Source organism: Balaenoptera musculus, chromosome 6 (genome assembly GCF_009873245.2).
Source record: "Balaenoptera musculus isolate JJ_BM4_2016_0621 chromosome 6, mBalMus1.pri.v3, whole genome shotgun sequence".
Lineage (NCBI taxonomy): Eukaryota > Metazoa > Chordata > Mammalia > Artiodactyla > Balaenopteridae > Balaenoptera > Balaenoptera musculus.
This window is the reverse complement of record NC_045790.1, coordinates 102,585,222-102,601,843: the sequence shown is the minus strand read 5'-3', so window position 1 is coordinate 102,601,843 and position 16,622 is coordinate 102,585,222. Positions and strand designations below refer to the sequence as shown.

At 45.2% G+C, this 16,622-nt stretch overlaps 1 long non-coding RNA gene across 1 annotated transcript; it reads left to right on the top strand.

Moving 5' to 3' along the window:
- The first annotated feature begins 13,058 nt into the window (after window positions 1–13,058).
- On the top strand, window positions 13,059–16,101 carry LOC118897265. The gene is made up of 3 exons (XR_005020388.1): window positions 13,059–13,212; window positions 13,956–14,055; window positions 16,025–16,101. It is a non-coding gene; the product is annotated as an uncharacterized LOC118897265 (long non-coding RNA).
- The last annotated feature ends 521 nt before the right edge of the window (window positions 16,102–16,622 follow it).

Below are 16,622 nucleotides of genomic sequence, written 5' to 3'. Positions count from 1 at the left end.
TGAGAAATGGCATTTTAAATTTAACACAGTTGCCTTTGGTATCTAGGAAGGATGAGCCGGTTTCACATGGTTACTAACCATCTACATTTCGTTCTATGTGAATTGTCTACACATGCCCTGTGTCCAAATTTCTATATACATGTTAGTATTTTTCTTATTAACTTATCACAAAGCATGGTAATTACTATTCATCGGTCACACTTATTGCAAGTACTTTTCTCAATTTGTCATCTGCCCTTCTGATTTCTTTTATGATTTTTTTAATACGCTAAAGATTTTAATTTTTTAAACGGAGTTGTATTTCTTATTGTTTAAAATGTCCCCATCCAAATAAGGTCTGTAGTTTCTTTTTTATTTTTAATTTATTTTATTTATTTTGGCTGCCTTGGGTCTTAGTTGTGGCATGTGGAATCTTAGTTCCCCCACCAGGGGAACCCGTGTCCCCTGCCTTGGAAGGCGGATTCTTAACCACTGGACCACCAGGGAAGTCCCAGGTCTGTAGTTTCTTTTTTTTTTAACATCTTTATTGGAGTATAATTGCTTTGCATCGTTGTGTTAGTTGCTGTTTTATAACAAAGTGAATCAGCTATATGTATACATATATCCCCATATCCCCTCCCTCTTGTGTCTCCCTCCCACCCTCCGTATCCCACTCCTCTAGGTGATCACAAAGCACCGAGCTGATCTCCCTGCGCCATGCGGCTGCTTCCCACTAGCTAGCTATTTTACATTTGGTAGCGTATATATGTCAGTGCCACTCTCTCACTTCGTCTCAGCTTACCCTTCCCCCTCCCTGTGTCCTCAAGTCCATTCTCTACATCTGCATCTTTATTCCTGTCCTGCCCCTAGGTTCTTCAGAACCTTTTTTTTTTTTTTTTAGATTCTATATATATGTGTTAGCATACGGTATTTGTTTTCCTCTTTCTGACTTACTTCACTCTGTATGACAGACTCTAGGTCCATCCACCTCACTACAAATAACTCAATTTCATTTCTTTTTATGGCTGAGTAATATTCCATTACATATATGTGCCAGGTCTGTAGTTTCTTAATAGTGTCATACCAGCTTCAATTCCTTGGTTTTGAAAATGCACTATGGTTATGTAAGAGGTTATGATTAGGGAAAACTATGTGATGGGGTACACAAGAATTCTGTACTATTTTTGCAACTTTATGTGAGTCAAATTATTTCCAAATACAAGGTTAAAAAAGTTTTGTTTTTAAGTTGAAAAATATTTATTTAGATTTTCTTCTAAGTTTTATGGACTCATATTTTAACTCTTTCCTCCATCAGAAATTTATTTGATATAAAGTGAGAGATGAGACTGACTTAATTCTTTTCCAGATGGCTGGCCAATTGTCTTAGCCTTGAGGTTGAATCATTCTTCCTTTACCTGGTGATTTGGTCACCACCTTTATTACACACTGAAGCCTGTAAATGATAAGGACTGTTTCTGGGCTATTTTTGTTCTTCTGATCCATTACCATTTCTTATATCCTTACCATGCTATTTTTGATTACTAAAGTTTCAGAGTATGTTTTAAAATGTGACATGACAGGTGTTGGTTTCCTTCATGCATCAAATTAACCCTTTTTTTGTATTACTTGTATTTTTCAACATTTTTTGACTTTTTATTCTTGCAGATGGAACAAACATGATAAAAAATATTTCAGAGATTTTTATGGGAGTCTCATTAAACTTGCAAATTACCTTGAGAAAAGTTGACATCTTTACAACATCCTGTTTTCCTATCCAAGACCACAGTAGGAATGAAGCTTCATTTATTTATCTTTTTCTGTTTCTCAGTAAAGGTGTGTGGTTGTCTTCTTATCAGTCTTTCACATTTCTTGTTAAGGTTAGTTATTGATATGTTATGACAGAAATTTTTTCAACTTATGCTTTCTAATTGGTTATGTTAGTATGTAGGGTGGTACAGATGTATAGGATGGTGACTGCCTTTTATATCCAATCACCTTGCTGAATTCTCTTATTTATTCTGGTAGCTTTTTCAGTTAATTTTACTGGTTTTCAAGATGGACAAACAAATCCTGTTTAAATCAGCATAATTTTGACTCCTTTACAAATAGCAGCAACACTCTGGAGCCACAAGGATCATTTGGTGGATAAACATAAGCAAGTTACTTATCATCTATGAACTTCAATTCCCTTATAAGGAAAACAATGGAAACAATGTTAATACAATCTTGTTGAGGTGCTATGAGTATTCAGTAAAATAATATATTTAATATAAAATACATAAAATAACTATCTATCTTGTTGAGGTGCTATGAGTATTCAGTAAAATAAGATATTTAATATAAAATCCAATTTCAGAATCCTTAAGAAGTGGTAGTCTTTTTCCTAAGTCACCTCCTTGCTTCACATTACAGCAATGGCTGAAACTTTCAGATCAATGTTGAATAATAGTATTGGGTTTTATTCTTTATTGAGTTCCTAATTTTGATTGGAGGACTTCCACGGTTTTACCCAAAGAGCCTATTAATCAAACCATCATGCCTCTAGAGCTATTACATAAACACAACATGAAAATCACAGAATCCTCTTTAAGGCAATTGTTCTCCCTTAAATCTGAAAGCTCAAAACTTCTGACAAGTTTGTTATTTATACATCAGTAAAACTGGGGGAAAGAATTTTAAGGTTGCTGGAGGTTTCTGTGCCTTGTTTACTTAACGGGTCAGTTCCTTACTTTACGAGTCTGAGGAACTCTGGGATCTGAGTGAGGACAAACCCCAGGAAGTCAGGGTAGATTAAAGCTTCAGCGGGACTTCCCTCCCTCTGGAGCTTGGACAGAAAGGGCACTGGACCTGGAATCCTTTAACCTGCTTTCAGATCCTTACCCTTGCTGGCTGTGAGACCTTGGGCAAGTCACATCACCAGCTCTGAGCCCCACTGCCCTCATGGGCAAAGCTGGGTGACACAGTCCCCAACTGGTGGGGTTATGAGGGGCAGCTGGATGACACATGTGAGGTCCAGACACACAGAAGATTCCCAGGAACGTTAGCTGAAGCTGAGTGCTCTGGGGGATTGTGTGCTGGGCTTATTTAAGAGGAAGAATCCCTTAAGCCTTCTACGAATAAGTTGTTTATTAGGTGTTCACTCATCAAATCCTCCCAACATCTATGTTCCTGGCACCGGGCTAGTCTTGGCAATCAGTGTTCAACATCCCAGCACAGGGCAGAGGGGAGACAGACAGTAAATGAGCACAAATAAATGTGCCTTCCTGCAGGGAGGGGCTGGCAAGGGCCTAATGGGGGAGCGGCTGATTGCCAGAGTCCGTCCCCCTCCCTCTGTCCCCTGGGTCGGGCCAGGCCGCCAGCACCCGCAGCCACATGGAATGCATTGAGCAGCTCCAGCATTCCAAACACGCGGTTCTGCTCTCCCAGGCGCCTTTTCCTGAACCGTGCCAGGCCTTCTGCAGGCAGCCAGGGCCTCAGTGCCTGATAAGAGGGCCTCCTGAGGCTGCCTTCCACCTGTGCAATGTCAAGGTCAGCGCGGGGGTGGTGGCGGGTATCCCCGATGCTCTGTAGCTGCTCCTCCATGGCCCTGGCAGGGACTGGGAGGTGGCCTGGAGAGAAGAGACCAAGTGGCCCCAGGGGCCGCTGGAATCACAGCATCTGGTTGCTTTGTTGTAGAAAAGTAATAGAAACATTTAAAATAAAAATTCTACTGTATAGCACAGGGAACTATATTCAATATCCTGTGATAAACCATAATGGAAAAGAATATGAAAAATTATATATATATATATATATAAACTGAGCACTTTGCTGTACAGCAGTAATTAACACAACATTGTAAATCAACTATAATTCAATTTTTTTAAAAAAGAAATAGTGAAATAAAATAATAAAATAAGATAAAAAATCCTAAATTGGGCATGCAGGTCCCCCACCAACCTTTCTAATCAGGTTTCCCGTAACTTTGTCTGACTTCCCCTCCTTGACAGAGTCAGGAGTCCTGGGGTCCATGACTGATTCTGGGCCTATCACAGAGCAGTGTCAGGTCATACTTGACCCTCAGTGGTTGGTTTGATGAACGACTGGGTGAGGGGTGGCTGAGCACCAACCATGTGCGGGCATGAGTCCCACACTAATCTCACTTCCCTGACAGAAGGCCCCTGCCTGAAGCATGGTCCCTGTTTACAGAGGAGATAACTGAGGCTCAGAACTGGAATCCAGGCTTCGCACTTGCCTCCACTCCAGAGGTCTGCAAACTGCCACTCAGCTGAACCAGGCTGAGGGCTTGTTAAAACAGAGTGCTAGGGGAATTTCCTGGCGGTCCAGTGAATAGGAGTCTGAGCTTCCACTGCCAGGGGCCCGGGTTTGATCCCTAGTCAGGGAACTAAGATCCCACAAGCCGCGTGGCATGGCCAAAAAAATTAATTAATTAAAAAAAAAATAACAGAGTGCTGGGTCCACCCCCAGATTTTTAAACTCAGTGGTTCTGGGGTGGAGCCAGAGAATTTGCATTTGTCACACGTTCCCAGTTAATGCTGATGCTCTTGGTCCAGGACCACACTTTGGGAAACTCTGCCTACACTATGGTGCCCCCTCTGAATAAATTTTCAGTGATTAGGGAGATGAGACATTCCATGGCAAGGATGTATGATGAGCTGCCTTCCCTATACCGATAGTAGAGGGTTCCATTCCTGACTGTCCCACCCTCAGGGGAATGCCCTGCTCCCCAGTACTACGTTCAGTCATCTGAGTGCTCCTCCTGGACACCACAGGGCACAGACTTCCTAAAGTGGAGGTGCGTCCATTGAGCAATGAGAGCAAGTGATTGTCGATGATGAATTTGCTTCCTTAAGTGATCATCAGGAGAGGGGACAGTCAGAGCTAAAGAAGGAGCTGGAAGTCTTGGAGAAAACTGCCAGCGGCTTCCAAGAAAGGGATGTACAGGACGGCTGGAGAGTTGAGTGATGTGGAAGGCAGGACAGGAGCTGAGCGTGCTGGGAAGAGAGTGATGGGGCAGCTGTAGACTTGGAGAGGAAGCTACCTGCATCACCGCTGAAACCAGGGGTGCCCGGGGCCTGGTAAGCAGAGAGCTGGGACAGAGAGCTGAGGAAATCAAGGGCTTCTCGGAATGCATTTCCATTTTATTCCGCCAGTGTTTACGTGTGGCTTCTTTTTCAGCGTCTAGCCAACCTGAGCAGAGCAAGAGTACCCTTATCCATGGGGCACACCTTATTAATTAGGCTATTAAATAATGACATCGCCACACAAGGGGGTTTTCATAATTAATAATCACAGCTGCCATTTATTGTGTCTATTATGCACCAGGCCTTTTACATACAAAACCTCGTTCAGTCCTCCCAACAACCTCCAGAAAGTGGGTTCTGAGATTATCCCCATTTTTCAGATGAGGAAGCTGAGGCTAAGGGAGCTTAAATAACTTGGCCAAGGTCCTAGTCGCTAGGAAATGACAGGGCTACTGTCTCACCATCTCTAAACCGTCACTTTCCTCTCTATCACCCTGCCCTTCATTTCCTGAACACCTGCTCCGTGCACGGCCCTGGGAGGGACCGCAGATGAATCATTCAAGAAGTCACTGATTCAACAAGCTTTCTTTTTTTTCTTGTTGAGGACTTACTCTTTTGTATGGGCTTCTTTATTTATAGCATGCCTTATTCCAGAAAGCACTTAACATAACTTCTTGATGTACAAGAGAATAAAAATTTTAGAGGCGTGGTCATGTGATGGTTGCCAAATGGAAAACAGAAGCTGGAAAGGTCAGAGGAACCCGGGAAAAAGACAGGCAGACAAAAGGCAGAGCTCGTGGTCCTCTGGGTTACAGGAGACAAGCCCCAAATTGTCCTCTGAGCTTTCTAGCGGCCAAAATCTAATCCCACGAGGTTCAGGGTCCATAAGATACCAACGAATCAGCGGCTGCGGGAAAACATGACTCTCCTGGGCCCTAAGACCAGAGAGGCCTTTTCCTAGGGAGTTTGGCGTGAGGAGAACACTAGTGGAACGTAGGAGCAATGTCCCCAAACGGCGTACCGACTACACGTACAGCACAGGCCCCGGGGGCTGTTTCCTGTGCTCCCCTCCATGCTGGCCCAAGTCCCAAAGCGGAAAGCAGCTCGGGGGAGAGAGCACAGCGCAGGACAGGCCTGCCGGTCTCCGTTCTCTGGTTTAATCCCCACGCAGCGTTTATAGGAAACATTTAGAACAAACTGGCAGGCTGCTAGCTACATGCAGTCCTCAGGTAAGCTCTGTTTGGCCTGAGAAGTATACTTAAACGGTTTGGATTCATCGCCAACTTTAAACTGTTAGGAAATTTCACCTAAAAAGCTAGATTTTGACGGTCTGTTTAAAAAAAAAAAAAAGGATTTGACTACATGGGACCCACATTCCCTAAGGGTGAGAATTGGCTTGAGCTGAGTAGTTTTCCGATGATCCCTCCATGGTTCCCTGAGGCCCTTTTTGTTTTCAACTTCCCTACCTGGCTTTGCAAGTTGTCAGGAGCTTGCAGCCCTGGTTTAGGATATTTTGAGTTGTGTCACATTGGTGTGTGTCAGCAGCAGTCAGTAACTGTTTACAGTGCGGGGTCCCAGGCCGGGCTCCCTGGATCTGGGGTGGGGCTCAGTCTTTCTAACAGGTATTGAGGTGCAGGTGTCTCTCCTGACAGGCTGGATGGCTGTCTGGGGCCCAAGAGTGATTGTATAGCTGCTCAGCACCACCGATCCAGGTAAATGGATGAATAGTGTTCCTTTCAACACAGCTTTTGGCAAGTACAGTGGGGCTGTGAGTTCAAGATCATGCTCCCTGACAGATGCCCAGAGTGTAGCTCCTCTGAGTCTCTGGGGGAGTCCTGAGTCAGGTGCTGTCAATCACAGTGGTGCTCGCCCTTGGCTGCACGTTAGAACCACCTGGAGAACTTTTCAACCCATCCTCAGGCCCAGGCCACCTCCCAGACCAATAAAATCTGAATCTCTGAGGAGAACACAGGCGTCAGCATTTTAAAGCTCCCCAGGTTATCCCAGAGGACTGCCAGGTGTGAGGAAGCAGGGCTTAAAAAAGGACCATGTTCTCTGGGGCCAGGTCTGGTATCAGGCTGGGAGAGATACTGAGATTGAGGAGGGCTCCCGGGAGAGCAGAGAGGATGGGATGTAAGTGGACTGTCGGGGTAAGTGTGAACGAGTACTCTTGGGAACCCAAATGGAGACCCCCTAAGCCAGCCTGGGGGACTCAAATTCTCCACCACCCCATCCTCTGGAGGAGAGGCCTGGGCTGAATTTTGGGAATAAATACCATCCAGCCACATAAAGAAGAAGGAGAATCCCAGCCAAAGCAAGGGTACAGTCCAAGACTCTGAGGCCCGAACGGAGAGGGGGAAGAGATAGAGCGGAAGGTTGTCTGGTGCAGCTGAGTCAAGAGTAGGGGGAAGGAATATGAGAAGAGGCCACAGAGGCAGGAAGGGGCCAAATCACAAAAGGCCTTGCATGTCAAGCTAGGGAGATTGAATTTTGCCCTGAGGCTCAGAGGAACTTCTGGAGGGTTTTAAGTCCAAGAGTCATATGGATGAACAAATCCATAATGGGCTGGGGTTATCCAGGAGGGCTTCCTGGAGGAGGTCAGACTTGAGCTGAGGGAGGGGGAGGATTTGGAAAGCTGGCCGGGAGGGAGAGGTGTGGGTATTCTGATCAGCTTGCTACTTACTGTTAAAGCTCTTCAAAACCCTTCCCTCCCCCACGCCGTTTGAAACCATTTGAATCACAAGCTGCCCCTGTTTAGAGATGTGTTTGTCGGTTATTTGAAAGCTGTGGTTTCTCTTTAGCAGATTCTGGGCCCCATCCTTTGACTAGGAACCAGGAAGGAATAAAGAACGCATCCTCTTGCCCAGAGAGTTAATTATTGAAATACTGTGGGCCTCACCAGGGTTTATGGCGTCACTGATCTCTGTCATCCAACAGCTCCTAAATTCTAACTGGTCAAAGTTTTCAGTACATTTTTATGGGCTGCCCCAAAGCCAGCTGGAAGCTTTTTTTCCATAAACTTTCCCTGAGACAAGTAGCCAGGTTTCACATATTAAAATGAAAACGTCAAAAGGGTTGTTTAAAAAAAAAAAAAAAGCAAGAAAAGAAAAAGATTCAGCTCAGCTCACAAAACTCACATCAGTGTCCAACAGCATCTGCCTGGGTTTTTCTGCAAAGCTGATGGTCAAGTTAGAACGATGATAATAATCCCATGATCACTTTATCCATTCACTCAACAAACACTTCCTGGGCATTTACTGGGTACCAGGCTTGGGCTGGACACCAAGCTGAGAAGATGCCTTAGGCATGATGGCCCCATCCCCACTGCCCCCAAGGGCTCAAAATACTTTAGAGTTCACAAAGTGTTTTCACGTGTAATTTTGGGGGCTGTAGGTAATGTTATTATCCCCATTTTTCAGAGGAGGAAATTGAGGCTCGTAGAGGTTAGGTAACTTGCCCAGAGTCACAATAGTAATAAGGGGTAGAATTCAACCTTGGGTCATCCACGTTCAGAACCTACGTTCTGTCCACTCCACCCTGCTCCTTTTTAAGCAACACCATCTAACCGTTATTGGCTTAACTTGAACAATAGCTCCAAGAGGTTTAGCTGCAACTTATAATCTGTCTAGTATCTGCCCCCATCTTAGAACCTGATTTCTCTTTTGAGGGAGTTCCCCCCCATTGTGAGGAAGGAAAACTAGCACCCACCTCCCATGGCACCATCACCATGTAAGCCTAGTGAAACCCAGTGCTTCCCCAGCGTCTCCTGCCCGGACAGTGGATAGGCACATGTGAAATACAACCTCCGCCAATCAGATACTCCCTCCTGGGGCTGACTCTTGAGTGAGTGGTGAGAGGACCCTTGGAGGTCAAAATCGCTCTCAGCAGAGGTCCCCAGATCAGACTGCCTGCAGCATTCCCTTGGCTGGGGTTCCTGTGGCTCCCATGGCTGCACCCTTGGTCCAGACCTCTCAGCCCTTCAAGCTGCTACCAAGCTTGCTCTTCTACGGGATTCCATTCTCATCTGGGTCCTTCTGGCCTTTTAAGGGTCATGAGTGTAGAGAAGGAGGCTGAGGTAAAACCCATGGGTGTGGACTGCTGAAGGAGCAATGGGCTGGAGCACACGGACAGAGGGGCAGGAGGGAGAGGAATAAAGGGACCCGAATACGTGCCAGGAGATGGTCTGGGAAGGGTCTGATCAGTGATCTGTTCTCAAGGCTCTGAAAGAGGGATCATCAGTCAGGATTCTCCAGAAAAACAGAACCGATGGAGATAGATAGATAGGTACATAGGTACACACATACATGCATTGATAGATACAAAGATACACAGATACAAAGATAGGTAGATTGATTGATAGATACAGAGAGGATAGATACAGACATAGATACATAGATGGACACATAGATAGATACATAGATGGTAGATAGCGATAAAATAAATATGTATATACAGTTTTTAAAAGAAATACCTTTATTTTAAGAAACTGGCTCACGGGATGGGGGGACTGCCAAGTCCAGGGCAGGCTGACAGCCTCCAACGCAGGCACGAGGTGATGCTGTGCTCTTGACACACCATTTCTTCTTCTCTGGGAAACATCAGTTTTCGCTCTTCAGGCCTCCAAGTGATTGGATGAGGCCCTCCCACACACTACCAGGGTCATCTTCACTGCCTGTAGATGTTAATCACAACTACAAAATCCCTTCACAGCCCCACCTAGACCCACATTTGATTAAATAACTGGGTGCTAAAATTAACCCTCATGGAAGGGTCATCCCAGGTTGGTAACCTCCTGGGATTGTCAGAGGGGGGTGACTACGGACAGGACGGACCAGCGATTGGAGTGAGAAACACTCAAGTTGGCATTGGGTCATCTCGTGACTGCAGACGAGGACATGGCTCCTCGGTCTCACCAAGGGTTCATTGCCAAAGCCAGGTTGGCTGTGAAGGGTTTGCGAACAGATTACTCACGGTTTGAGCCTGTGCTCTCTCTGCTTCCGCTGTGACCTGCACAGACAAAACCCCTCGCTGCGGAGTCCTGTCCCTGCCTCTCCCTTTCCCGGTGGCCACCCCCCCACCCCTGACCTTTTTATGTCCAGCTGCTGCAGCATCTCTCTTTCGGCTGAATGTTCATACAAACTGTGCCTACTGTTCCCACCAACCTAAGTCCCAGGGCCTCTTTCCTGGATGCCCACCGCTCCGGATTCCCTCTCCCTTCCTCTAACTGCCCCCACCTCAGCCACCACACACACCCTGGGCCTGTCGAAGCCCCCCAGGTGGGATCCAGACCCCAGTGGTCTGAGCCACATCTGAAGTGAACAGCTCTTGGCTCACAGGCTCCTACCCAGGGTGTCTCACAAATTGGGCTCCCTCCACGCAGCTCTGGCCTAGACGTTTCCTGTCCATGGCAGGAGATGTATGGGATATTGAACTGTAATCTTGGAAGGGGCAGCTGTAAGACACAGATCCAAGTGGTCCCAGCTAAACCTCTCGAAGCCATCGCCCCAGTTTCGGCCCAAAGGTTAGGGAGCAGAACAGACCACAGAGAGAGACCAGCTTTGGGAGTTTCTTCTGCGAGCAGCAAAAGAGCGAAGATTCTCTTTAAATCGCTATAGACTCACGGCCTCTCCAAGTTGATTGTCACCTAGACATTCCCCCACCCAGGCAAGGACTCCCTCAGAAATTCAGGAGAATGTCATATATCACAGAACACTGAACAAGAAGGGTTTTAAAATAAATTTTGGCAGTAGGAAAACCCAAGAGGATTGCTGGAGATCTGACAAAAGCAACAGGGTATAAATCTCTCAGCAGGGAGGCAGAAACCTTGATCAAACTATGGCTCATTTGCTGATTTACCACTTGACCTTGAACAAGTCTTTCCTGGATGACCTTGAGCAAGCCTCTCGTGCTCTCCAGGTACCAGTTTGCCTATCTGAACATGAGGAGTTGGGTAACGTGACTTGGAAGGTCCTCTCCAGTTGTGACTACCTGACCCTGAGACTTGTGTCTAATACCTTCTAGCTGCATGACCTTGGGTACCTCACTCAACCTCCTTAACCTCAGTTTCATCATCTACAAAATGGGGGATTTGTAATCCTAGCCTTGTTCATCTTGTAGCGTTGCTGTGGGGATGGAATGGGAGATGTGAAAATACCCTGTGTAAACTCCAAAGAGCCATTCATATATGAAGTATTAGTGCAAGATGAAATATCATTGTATGATGTATCTAGGGTGTCTTAATTGCATAAGAAGCTACAAGACCAAATAGCAGCATTCATAGGGGCAGAAGGGCATGGTGGTCAAAGGCTCTGGACCCAGCCTGCCTGGGTTTGTGGCTCAGCTCTCCCACCTTTACCAGTTTCCTCATGAGTAAAATGGGTTAAGAATAGCACATGTGAAACCCAGGGCAGTGCCTGGCATGTGGTGTGCTCTCTAGTGTGTGCTCTCTGGTGTGCTGATGATTATCATGATTATCTTCTTATCATGAAGCAAGGAGGCAGGGTGGGGCAGTGGGATGGCCATTGGTCTTTTTTTTTTTTTAAACATCTTTATTGGAGTATAATTGCTTTACAATGGTGTGTTAGTTTCTGCTGTATAACAAAGTGAATCAGCTATACATATACATACATACCCATATCTCCTCTCTCTTGTGTCTCCCTCCCACCCCCCCATCCCACCCCTCTAGGTGGTCACAAAGCACAGAGCTGATCTCCCTGTGCTTTGCTGGCCGTTGGCTTTTGAATACACCGACCTAACTGGGTTCAAACCTCCATTCTACTAGCTGAATCATACAAATGATCATGTGATATCCACTGTCTTCTTTTTTGCTCTCCTCTGATTATTTCTTGAGCAGTTAATAGTTTGTCTCCTTCATGAAATGCCCAGCAAGGGGTTGGCTCCTGGGGACCAGTTCTTGTCTGTTTCCTATCTGCTCAGCTTGGGGCTGGGCGCTCAGCCACCAAGTTGACAGACTCACGGGTTGCTTGATTCTAGAAAAGATGTCTTGTAAATACTGGAATTCACTAATAAAATTCTCCTCTGTATTTTAATATGGGGATAATTTGAAAGATATCTTTACCCTTCCCCAGAAGTATCTGTTGTACAATGGCACAGATTAACAAAAGACACAGTGCCCTTGCTTTGGGCTAGAATTCTATTTACTTATTCAATTTACTTATCTATTTATCTAATTCTATCTTTTATAATCACATTATTTGTATCATACCAATCAAAATCTCTGATTGAATATAATATATGGACCTAATTCATAAAAAAGAAGACAAAATAACTCTCAAATAATAAATGCGATGTTTGGTGGATCAAATCTCTTTTATGGCGGTGCCACGGCATGTGGAATCTCAGTTCCGCGACCAGAGATAGAACTCGTGCCCCGAGCAGTGGAAGCCTGGAGTCTTAACCACTGCACCGCCAGGGAAGTCCCTCAAATCTTTATATAAGATCCTTTGTGTAGCAAGATTGGGAACTACTCATTTGTTTAAACGTTATGCTTTGACCAGTGAGTAAATCTGAAGCCCAGACCGGAGAAGTGATTTATTCAAGGTTACCCAGTGAGGGAGAAACAAAGCTCAGATTAAGTTCATAAAATCAAACACTTTTGTAGTCAGAGGCACTTTAGAGATCATGGGTATTTACTCAGACCCAACCACTTCTTGTCTTGAGCCATTTCTTTTTTTTTTTTAATATATATGAAAAAATTTTAATAGTAATTACGGTAATAAAAATTAAAACACAATGAGAAATAAAAATACAAAGTTTGTATTGGCAAAAAAATAAACTTTCTGACAATCCTGAGTGTTGGTTGATCCTATCTCTTAACAGACTATCACAGTGACCTGTTGATGTGTCTGTCTGCCAACCCTACTGCTGGATCTGGGCTTCTTGATGCCAAAGACTGGGATTTATTTATCTTTATGGCACATCTCCCTCTGCCCTGACCCTTATTCCTAGGGGTGCCTGCCTACAGCACATTGCCCTAACCGGCTGCTGAATGTTGCAAGTGTGAATAAAGCCGTACTTTATTTTTAACAGATGGGGAGACCAAATCAGAGAAGAGAAGGGACCCACCCCTGGTTCCATAGCAAGCTTGCAGGGAGGGTCAACAGGATCTCCTACATCCCAATGGAGGCGCTCCTGGACTCCCAAAGAGGACAGACACTTGATGTCTCTTGTTTCCCCACAAAAGCCACAGGTAAAGGTGTTTATGGCTTGGCAGCCAACGAAGGCCACAAACACTTCAATAGGCCACAGTCTGACCCTGTCAACTATTTCTTTTTTTTTTTTTTAATTTTTAAATTGTGTTAACAGTCATCCTTTCTACTATAATTTGAAAGCTCTCAGCACCTCCATGCTGAGGCCATTATAAACTGACCCCCAAATTCAGGCAACAAAACACAGGCCCGCCTACTGGCCACCTACTTTCACAGATGAAATCTTAATTATTTCCAAATAATTATTGTCTTAATGATTTCCAAAACCTTTATTATAATCATAATTATTCAAATTTGTGAATAAGCGTTTTCTTCTTTGTAGAGCACTTTCATATATACTAACTGGTCTAGGACTCAAACAAATAGGTCCTCTCGAATTAAGGTACTGTTGCACGTTTAAAATAGGTGAATTTTTTGTATGTGAATTACCTATAGCTCAATAAAGCTGACTTAAAAAGTAAGACAGTGAAAACCACAAGTGACTTTTATTCTCTTCCTTGTGCTTTTCTGTATTTTCCATGGTGTCCTTAATTGAAAGCAAAAATAGAAGAGGGCCGCAGATGGAAGAAGATGGATTTTTGCAAGGTGGGAGACCTTCTCTCGACACTCCTTGGCCTTTGCTGGTCTCCCCTGAGACACAGCTGAGAGTACTCCTCCCTACTTTGCGTGGCCTTGGGGACGTCACTCCACCTCTCCAAGCTTTTGTTCTCTCCCCTGTGAACAGATCTGATGCCTGCCATGCCCGGTTCACCCCGCCGTGACAAGTCTCAGGGAACAGACATGTTAGGACACTGTGAGGTCTGATGGCCCTGCACATGTGACAGGTTAGTGCTGTGACTAAACCTCCTTTGCTGTAATCTCCCAGCCCCCGCCCCCATCTTTAAAATTACCAAATATTTCAAACGTACAGAGGATAGAGAAAAAGTTTTGGACTTGAGAAGGAGAAGGATCATTGCGAAGAATTACAGACAAGACACCCAGCTTTGTCAAATCTTGACACCTTGCCATATATGCTTCAGATTTTTTTTTCTGAGAAATACAACATTACAGATAAAATTAAATCCCCTGTGTTCCTCTTTCTGATCTCATTCTCATCCCTCCCTTCCCAGAGGTAACTACTATTTTAAACTTAGTGTCTTTGATTTCCTATGCATGTTTTAACACTTTCACTATCTGACTGTATCCCTAAAAATACATATATAGCATAGTTTTGAATTAAAAAAAAAAACTTTTGGTATCACACTATTCTACCACTTGATGTTCCCTTTTTCTTTTTTTTTCTAGACTGTATCTATGTTGAGGCTACAGCCTCAGTTTATTTTCCCTCCCAGTATATTATTCCATTGCACAGATAGATCACAATTTATCTATCTGCACTGCTGTTGATGGACAATTAATCAATTCCTCATTTTTCATAATTATGTGCTGAGTGAGTGAAGTCACTGAATTGTAGACAAGAGCATCTTCAACTTTATTAGATGTTGCCAAACCTCTTCTCCAGAGAAGTTGTACCAATTTACACCTCCATCAAGACTGTACAAGGGTTCCAAGGGTGCCACCTCTTCACCCCCTCCACCTTTCTCCCAACATTGATATAATGCTTACTCCTTGCCAGTCTGGAGGATGTGAAATGGCGTCTCACAGCCCTTTTCATTTGCATCTCTCCCATGACCCGTGAGGTTGAACATCTCTTTACATTTTTGGCCACCTAGGTTTCCTCTTTTGTGAATTGCCTGTTGATAGTCTTAACCCATTTTTTAAAAAAATGATTGTTTGTCTTTCTCTGGTTTGTCCATGCTTTCAACCTACTTCTGCCAGATCCCAAAGCAAACTCAGATCATGGCCCTTCTCAGTTCTAAACTCCCCGAGGCTCTCTAGGATACACATAACTTACAACCTTGCTCAGTGGCCCTGATTTGCCGTGGGCTGAAAACCAAGCTCAGCCCAGGACGCTCAGCTCCACCTTCTCCTCCAGCCTTACCATCTGCACCCTGAACTCCGGTCCAGCAGACACAACTCACTCCGTCCCAGGCCTCCTGCACACACCATGCCCTAGGCCTGGAATGCCTCCCTCCTATCCCCACATTCCCTCTGAATGCCACCTTTTCTATGATAGTTCTCAATTCAAAGTTGGATTTGCCTCTAAATGGTCAGGTGAAACTATACCTTTCTAGTGGCATTTATCATTTCTCCTTTTGTAGTATTTTAACCACTCCTCATCTTGCCCATCACTTTTTCACTGACAAAAACACCCGCCCCTGCATTATGCTATTTTGTCCTCATCTCTGCAATGGCCCTGTGAGATGGGGTAGTACCACTACCCTCTTTGAACAGATAGGGAACGTGGCCTACAGGGGGACTAGTTCACCCAACGTCTTACTCTGGCTCAGAGGCAGAGCTGGACCTGAAGCCAGGACTCCTCCAATTCCATGTCCAGCTCGCTGCACCACACCCCTCATATTTATATATGTATGTTGTTGCTGCTTGAGCCAACACCTGACTCCCCATGAGACTGTGGGCCCCATAGCTCCCAGTTCTAGTCCTACCCAGGGGGGCACTCAATGAATATATAATTTCTGGACAAAGCACGATAATCACTTACCGCATACCCACTGGCTGCCGGGGGCTGTGCATACATTCACCCTAACCTTCCCAACAACTCTATGAGGAGACTGGGTTTTAAGAGTTGAAGTGCTATGCTCAGGGTCCCACAGCTGGTAATCAGTGGAGTTGGCCTATGAGACCCAGAGGTGAGTGCTTCCAACTGTAATCTCTGCCCTGTGCATCCTACAGGTAGACCCAGCCAGCCAGAGAGATCACACCCCAAGGCCCAGAGGCAGGGGGCCAAGGGTGGGCAACTTGACAGTCAACAGGAAGGACGGGGGGCTGGGGGAGTATGGTCCACCTGCTACACCCATGATGTCCACACTCCACAGCCTCACGGGTGTCTGTGCAGTGTGATGCTAGCAGGTGAGAAGAGGGCTGAGGGATAAGGAGAGGGGTTGGCAAGTATTCTCCAGCCCCCAACCCCCAAAGAGTAAGTCTGGATGGGGACATTTCTGCCCATTCTCCCCAGGGCAAGGACTGGATATGACTGGAGCCACGCCCCTTTCCTCAATCTGCTATTCCTATGACTCTGTATGATGTCTTTCACTGTGTGCCACTTATTTAAATGTTGTGTTTGTGTGTGTGGTATGTATTTGCAATTGTATCTTTGTGTTGTGTTTCCGTGCATTACGTTTGTGTGCAATTTGCTGTTGGTGTACTCTGTTTCTCTTGTGCGCCTGTGTTACTGTGTGTGGCTCCATGCCTGTTTGTCTACTTTATGTGTATGTTTTGTTGTGTGTCCATGCTGTGTACACGGTGTGTCTCTCCTATGTATCTATGTCCA